At 38.6% G+C, this 8,536-nt stretch overlaps 1 pseudogene; it reads left to right on the forward strand.

Moving 5' to 3' along the window:
• Positions 1-206: 206 nt before the first annotated feature.
• On the forward strand, positions 207-4,831 carry LOC139364015 (myoneurin pseudogene; annotated as a pseudogene).
• The last annotated feature ends 3,705 nt before the right edge of the window (positions 4,832-8,536 follow it).

Consider the following 8,536-nt stretch of genomic DNA (forward strand, 5'->3'; position numbering starts at 1 on the left):
TGGCTAATTTTTGAAGTTTTAGTAGAGATGGGGTTTCACCATGTTGACCAGACTGGTCTTGAACTCCTGACCTCAGGTGATTCACCTGCCTCAGCCTCCCAAAGTGCTGGGATTACAGGAATGAGCCACCATGCGGGGCCTGGATACCATCTTGTTACTACTGGGTGGAGGTGCAAGTCCATGCTCCTCCCTGAGCCTCTGCTGACATGAGGAAAGGTGCCTCATTGTTGCTGGGTAGGGGTAGACGTTTAGACACCCGATTCAGCCTCCACTGCTATCACAGGTATAGGGAGGGGGGCACTGTTGCTGGCAGGCAGGGGTGGAAATCTAGATGCCCAGCTCAGCTTCTGTGGACACTGCAGGAAGGGAGAATGGTGCTTCATTATTGCTAGGTGAGGTGGAAATATAAGTTCCTTATTCAGCTCTGTCTGCAGTTTTTGCCATGAAGTTTGGCTGGAGTAGTGTAAATGTTGTCAAAAGATTTTCTCTCCAACTAGGCCACCCATTTTCCAGTTCTTTGGCTGGAGAAAGAATTGGGGTTTGGGGGACAGTTTTATCTGCCATATAATAATCAGCTGGCAATTTTAAAAACCAGCTGCTGGGATTTTAACTGGGATTGTATAAGCAACATGGAATAAATCTTTAGAATTCTGAGTCTTCCAATATATGAAAATGTTATAACCCTCCATTTGTTTAGGTCTTTAATTGTTTTAATATTATTTACTCACTTTTAGCATACAGATCTTGCACATCTTTCATTAGAATTAATTTATTTTGGATACTGATGTAAATGCTATAATTTAAGGTAACTTATTTTCCAATTATTTATTTTTTAACAATAATTTATTTTTATGTGTTGATTTTGTATTCAGGTCCTGCTAAATTTATTTGTTAATTCTGTAGATTCATTTTGAGTCTTTTGTTTGTTTGCTTTGTTTTGTTTTGAGACAAAGTCTCCCTCTGTCCCCCAGGCTGGAGTGCAGTGGCATGATACCGTTTCACCACAACCTCTGCCTCCCCGGTTCAAGTGATTCTCCTGCCTCAGCCTCCTGAGTAGCTGAGACTACAGGCACAAGCCACCACGCCCAGCTAATTTTTGTATTTTTAGTAGAGACGGGTTTTCACTGTGTTGGCCAGGCTGGTCTTCAACTCCTGACCTCGTGATCCACCCGCCTCGGCCTCCCAAAGCACTGGGATTATAGGCATGAGCCACCGCGCCTGGCCTCATTTTGAGTTTTTTATGTTGTCTGTGAATAATGAAAATTTTGTTTCTTCTTTTCCAGTACTTACATACTTATTCCTTATTACCTCATTGCACATTGTTAAATATAAACTGTCCAGTTTAATGTTGAATCAAAACAGTAACAGAGGATAAACTCATTTTATTCCATATCTCAGGGGGAAAGCTTTTTTTTTTTTTTTTTTGAGATGGAGTCTCGCTCTGTTGCCCAGGCTGGAGTGCAGTGGCGCAATCACGACTCACTGCAACCTCTGCCTCCTGTGTTCAAGCGATTCTCCCGACTCAGCCTCCCGAGTAACTGGGACTACAGGCACGTGCCACCACACCTGGTGTTTTTTAGTAGAGACAGGGTTTCACCGTGTTAGCTAGGATGGTCTCGATCTCCTGACCTCGTAATCTGCCCATGTCAGCCTCCCAAAGTGTTGGAATTACAGGCGTGAGCCACCACACCGGGCCAGGGTGAAAACTTCTAATATTTGGCAATAAATACTTTGTTTGCTATACTTTTTTATAGTAATCTTTTCTCAGATTAAGGGCACACTCTTTCATCACTACTTAAAAATGTTTCTAAGAAAGTTTTATTTATTTTGTTTCTATTGCTGCTGAACAAATGCATAGCAAAGATTTTTTTTTAAATCCTGAATGGGTATGGCATTTTATCAAATGCTTATTCTCCATCAATTGTGACAACTGCATTTTTATCCTTTAATTTAAATGTCAAATCAACTTTATATTTTTGGAATAAACTCAACATCATATAACATTTACCCTTTTATAGATTGCTGGATTTGTCTTGCTAATATTTTATTTAGAATTTTTGTCTATGTTTATGAGAGCAATTGACCTATAGGTTTCTTTCCTTTTAACATTCTTTTCCAGGTTTTGGTGTCAAGGTTATGCTGGCCTCTTAGTATGAATTGGTCTGTATTTTCTCTTTTTCTAATCCCTGGAATATTTTGTGTAATATAAATATTATTTATCCTTTAAATGTTTGGGAATTTTAACTTTTTTTTCTTTTAATTTTTCTTTCGCACATAGACCTCGGGGGTCCCAAGAACATGTTCCCTTGGATTTTTTTTTTTTTTTTTTCTTTTGAGATGCAGTTTTGCTTTTTCGCCCATGCTGGAGTGGAGTGGTGCAATCTCGGCTCATTGCAACCTCCTCCCGCTGGGTTCAAGCGATTCTCCTGCCTCAGCCTGCCAAGTAGCTGGGATTAAAGACACCCACCATCATGACAGGCTAATTTTTGTATTTTTAGTAGAGAAGGGGTTTTGCTACATTGGCCAGTCTGGTCTCAAACTTCTGACCTCAGGTGATCCACCTGCCTTGGCATCCCAAAGTGCTAGGGTTACAGTTGTGAGCCACTGTGCCCAGCCCTCCCCTGGAAATTTTACTGATAAACCTAGCAGGACCTAGAGTTTTTTTGTAAGAATTTTTTTTTTTTTTTTTTTTTTTAAAGACAGAGCTCACTCTGTTGTGCAGGCTGGAATGCAGTGGTGCCGTCTTGGCTTACTGCAGCCTCTACCTTCTGGGCTCAGGTGATCCTCCCTGAGGACCAAAACAACATGGTATAAAAACAGACACATAGATCAATGGAACAGAAGAGAGAACCCAGTAATAAAGCCATATACTCATAGCCAACTGATCTTTGACAAAGTTGACAAAAACATACACTGAGAAAAGGACGCTCTTCAATAAATGGTGCTGGGAAAAAAAAATATATATATATATAAAATAAAATTAAATATATTTAATATTAAATATATTAAATATATATTTCATTAAAAATATATATATATTTCATTCATTTACTTTCAGTCTTTTCCCTTATATTTTAGATGCAGTTTACAAAAGAAATGCAGGATACATGTTTAATCCTTTCCTTTTTTTTTTTCTTTTGCTAGTTTTCAAGATATTAAATGCATTTCCTATTATCCTCCACATCTGACCGTTGTAGCGAGCACCTCTTGACCCTGACCAACCCTGAATAGGGTTGACCTGAGAACCAATAGGATATTGGGAAAATAACTAGTGTGCCTTCTGAGACTCCCAAGGTCATAAAATACACTGTTACTTTCTATGTGGGGAGGCAGTTGTCATGTCATGAGAATACTCAGCCCTATGGAGAAAAGCTGAGGCCTCCTGCTGACAGTTAGCACTGACACCAGCCATATAAGTAAGTTATCTTCTAAGCATGTCCTTCCTGTTTTCAATTGGCTGCAGCCCCAGTTGACAACTTAACTGCAACCCCATGAGACAGCCAAGCCATAATTTCCCAACTATATGCTCCCAAATTTCTGATCCATAGAAAACTGTGAAATTGTAACTGTTTATTGGTTTTATTGTTTTTTGTTGTTGTTTTTGAGATGGAGTCTTGCTGTGTTGCCCAGGCTGGAGTGCAGTGGCACGAACTCAGCTCACTGCAACCTCTGACTGCTGGGTTCAAGCGAATCTCCTGCCTCAGCCTCCTGAGTAGCTGGGATTACAGGCATGGGCCACTACACCCAGCTAATTTTTGTATTTTTGGTAGAGACGGAGTTTCGCTATATTGGCTGGACTGGTCTCAAACTCCTGACCTCAGGGTGACCTGCCCTCCTCAGCCTCTCAGAGTTCCAGGATTACAGGCATGAGTCACTGCACCCGGCCAATATTTTATTGTTTTTTAAAAGCTGCTAACTTCTAGGGCAATTTATTACATGGTAGTAAGTAACTAATACAGATTTTGGCACATGGATATGAGATGCTGCCATAGTAAAAATCTAAAAAGTTGGAGTGGCATTCACAGTGGAAGGAAACTGCAAGAACTTTGAGGAAAGTGTCACTGAAAGCCTAAAATTTCTTGAGGAGACTGTTAGTAAATTCTGATAGCCTTTGAGAAGGCTACAAGTGTGCACTTAAAGAAACTTGAGGAAAGTGTTACTGAAAACTGGAGACCAGTTTAAAGCTCATAGGAATGTGCTTGCCTCTTTTAGTATTTTGGTGTTATCTACAGAAGCACTTCTGAGAATAAAGTCTTTTTGATCAGAATCAGGTGAAGGCTGATAAATTTCAGAAACAGCTGGAGTTTACATACATAGAAACATTAAATCTTGACAGAGATATTTAGCATTACTGGAAACATTGAATTGAACCAACAGACTTGTCTTCTTACTCTATTGTAAGATTGTAATGATTGGGAGAAATCAAAAGTATCTACAAATTTAGTTCAGGCAAATCCTGAACAAGAGGTTTTGGCAAAGAAGTCACCTCAAACTAAAAAGAAAAAGAAGTCTTTCAACTCCCAGAAGACAGAATAGAATAAAGCAGTGTAATATCTCAGTGACATTTTAGAGAATGCATCTATTGAATTATTCCTAGATGCAAATAAATTGTCCACACCCAGAGTAGAACAAGTTGCACAAAGAAATAATTCAGAACTTGAGCTGACATAAGCTGTGGAAAATTATTTTCTAGCACAAGATGTGCAAACTGTTACAGTGAAACAAAAATGTGGAAAATCACAGCCAAGCTGTGTTCTGAAAGAACACTCTTGTCTAACATAGCCAGTGTACAAGATTATAGTAACCAAAACAACATGGTATAAAAATAGACACATAGATCAATGGAACAGAAGAGAGAACCCAGTAATAAAGCCATATAGTCATAGCCAACTGATCTTTGACAAAGTTGACAAAAACATACACTGAGAAAAGGACGCTCTTCAATAAATGGTGCTGGTAAAAAATATATATATATTTAAATATATTTTTATATATTATATATAATAATAATAATATATATAATATATTTTTATATATATAATATATGTATTTTAGACATAGTCTCACTCCATTGCCTAGGCCGCAACCTCTGTCTCCTGGGTTGAAGAGATTCTTGTGCCTCAGCCTCCCAAGTAGCTAGGATTACAAGTGTGTGCCACCACACCTGGCTAATTTTTGTATTTTTAGTAGATACGGAGTTTCACCACCTTGGCCAGGCTGGTCTACTCTCCTGAGTAGCTGGGATTATAGGTGCCCACCACCACCCCTGGCTAATTTTTTGTATTTTTAGTAGAGATGGGGTTTCACTATGTTGGCCAGGCTGGTCTTGAACTCCTGACCTTGTGATTTGCCTGTCTCAGCCTTCCAAAGTGCTGGGATTACAGGTGTGAGCCACCACACGCAACTAGGAACATTTTATATATATATATGTGTGTAGTGTACACACCATGGGAGACACACACATGTATATATACATACATGCACCTATATAACATACATGTATTTGTTATAAATACATATCTAACATGTATACATATACACACACACATATATACATATATACACACACCATGGAGTATATACATACATATATATGCATATATATGTTATATTTACATATATACACAATGTGTGTGTATATATACACATACCATAGAATACTAATCAGCCATAAAAAAGAATGTAATCATGTTTTTGCAGCAACATGAATGGAACTGGAGCCCATTAACTTAAGCGAAATAACTCAGTACCAGAAAGTCAAATACTGCATGTTCTCACTTATAAGTGGGAGCTAAATAATGTGTACACATGGACATAGTGAAATAATAGACATTGAAGACCAGAAAGGTGGGGAGGGTACCAGGGAGTGAGGGATGAGAAATTAACTACTGGGTACAATGTACACTATTCAAGTGACGGCTACACCAAAAGTCCAGACATCATGGCTATGTAACGTATCCATGAAACAATATTGCACTTGTACCCCTTAAACTATAAAAATAAACTGAAAAAACTAGAAAAACATGGATTCTTATCACCTAGTGGCAAAAAGTTTAGCACCACTATCATCTGCAGTAAAATGGAAGGTAGAAAAGGTACCTAGTGAAATGGGTGATCTAAGGAGGCTTTCAGGATGGATGTTAAAAGCATTTCCTGATTCTTCTCACTTTTTTTTTTTTTTTTTTTTGAGACAGAGTCTCACTCTGTCGCCCAGGCTGGAGTGCAGTGGCCAGATCTCAGCTCACTGCAAGCTCCGCCTCCCGGGTTTACGCCATTCTCCTGCTTCAGCCTCCCGAGTAGCTGGGACTATAGGCCACCTCGCCTGGCTAGTTTTTTGTATTTTTTAGTAGAGACGGGGTTTCACCGTGTTAGCCAGGATGGTCTCAATCTCCTGACCTAGTGATCCGCCCGTCTCGGCCTCCCAAAGTGCTGGGATTACAGACTTGAGCCACCGCGCCCGGCCTCTTCTCACTTCTTAAAGTAAAATATGAGAGAAGAGAGATAAGTTATAGAAAAAACCCTTATATAAAGCAGTCTTTTTTTTAAAACAAAAAGGAGCAATAATTCATGGGTCAAAAAATGTCTAGCATCTACAGATGGCAAGTAAAGCTAACACTAACAAATGACAACTGGGATTCCATCCAACAGCAGCAGAACACACATTCTTCTCAACCACATATGGAACATTCTCTAGGATAGATCATATGTTACACCACAAAATGAGTTTTAACAGATTTAAGAAGACTGAAATTATATCAAGTATCTTTTTTGACCATAATGATATGAAAGCGACAGTCAGCAGAGTAAACACACAGCCCACAGAGTGGGAGAAAATCTTCACAATCTATACATCTGACAGAGGACTAATATCCAAAATCTACAAGGAGCTTGAATTAGCAAGAAAAAACAAACAATCCCATCAAAAAGTGGGCCAAGGACATGAATAGACAATTCTCAAAAGAAGATATACAAATGGCCAACAAACCTATGAAAAAATGCTCAGTATCACTAAGGATCAGGGAAATGCAAATCAAAACCACATTGTGATACCACCTTACTCCTACAGTGATGGCCATAATTAAAAAATCAAAAAATAATAGATGTAAGTGTGGATGCAGTGAAAAGGGAACACTTTTACACTGCTGGTAGGAATGTAAACTAGTACAACCACTATGGAAAACAGTGTGGAGATTCCTTAAAGAACTAAAAGTGGAATTATCATTTGATCCAGGAATCTCACTTCTAGGTATCTACCCAGAGGAAAAGAAGTCATTATACAAGGCAGATACTTGCACACACATATTTATAGCAGTAAAATTCACAATTGCAAAAATAAGGAACCAGCCCAGATGCCCGTCAATCAAAGAGTGGATAAATAAATTGTGGTATATATATACAAGATGGAATACTACTCAGCCATAAAAAGGAACGAATTAATGACATTCAAATCAACCTGGACAGAACTGGAGACTATCATTCTAAGTGAAGTAACTTAGGAGTGGAAAACCAAACATCAGATGTTCTCACTCATAAGCGAGAACTAAACTATAAGGATGCAAAGGCATAAGAATGATACAATGGACTTTGGGGACTCAAGTGAAAGGGTGGGATGGGGGTGAGGGATAAAACACTGCAAATTGGATTCAGTGTATACTGCTCGGGTGATGGATGCACCAAAATCTCACAAATCACCACTAAATAACTTACTCATGTAACCAAATATACCTGTTCCCCCAAAATCTATGAAAATAATTTTTTTTAAAAAAAAGAAACTAGAAATCAATAACAAGGAATTTCAGAAAATTCACAACTATGTGGAAATTCAACAACATGCTCCTGAGCAACCAATGGGTCGAAGAAGAAATTAAAAGGGAAATTTAGAAATATCCTTCCTTTTTGAAATCCAGTCTCTGAAAATCTTGACACAAATGGAAATGGATGCACAACATACCAGCCCTTATAGGATGCAGCAGAAGCAACTCTTAAGAGGGAAATTTGTAGCGATAAATGCCTACACCAAAAAAGAAGAAAGATCCCAAATAAACAACCTAACATTGCACTTCAAGGAACTAGAAAAAGAAAAACAAATTAAGCCCAAAGTTAGTAGAAGGAATGAAAAAATAAAGATTAGAGCAAAATAAATTAAATAGAGACTAGAAAAATGGTAAGAAGTATCAACAATATTGAGTTGGATTTGGGTTTTTTTTTTTGGCCAGGCAAGGCGGTTCACACCTATAATCCCAGCACTTTGGGAGGTGGGTGGATTGCTTGAGCTCAAGAGTTTGAGACCAGCCTGGGCAACATGGCGAAACCCCACCTCTATAAAAGAATGCAAAAATTAGCCAGGTGTGGTGGCATGTGCCTATGGTCCCAGCTACTCAGGAGGCTGAGGTAGGAGCATAGCTTGAACCCAGGAGGTGGAGGTTGTAGTGAGCTGAGATTGTGCCACTGCACTCCAGTCTGGGTGACACAGAGAAATCCTGTCTCAAAAAAAAAAAAAAAAAAAAAAATTGATTTTTAAAAAAAGATATAATCA

Source organism: Macaca nemestrina, chromosome 7 (assembly GCF_043159975.1).
Source record: "Macaca nemestrina isolate mMacNem1 chromosome 7, mMacNem.hap1, whole genome shotgun sequence".
Taxonomy (NCBI): domain Eukaryota; kingdom Metazoa; phylum Chordata; class Mammalia; order Primates; family Cercopithecidae; genus Macaca; species Macaca nemestrina.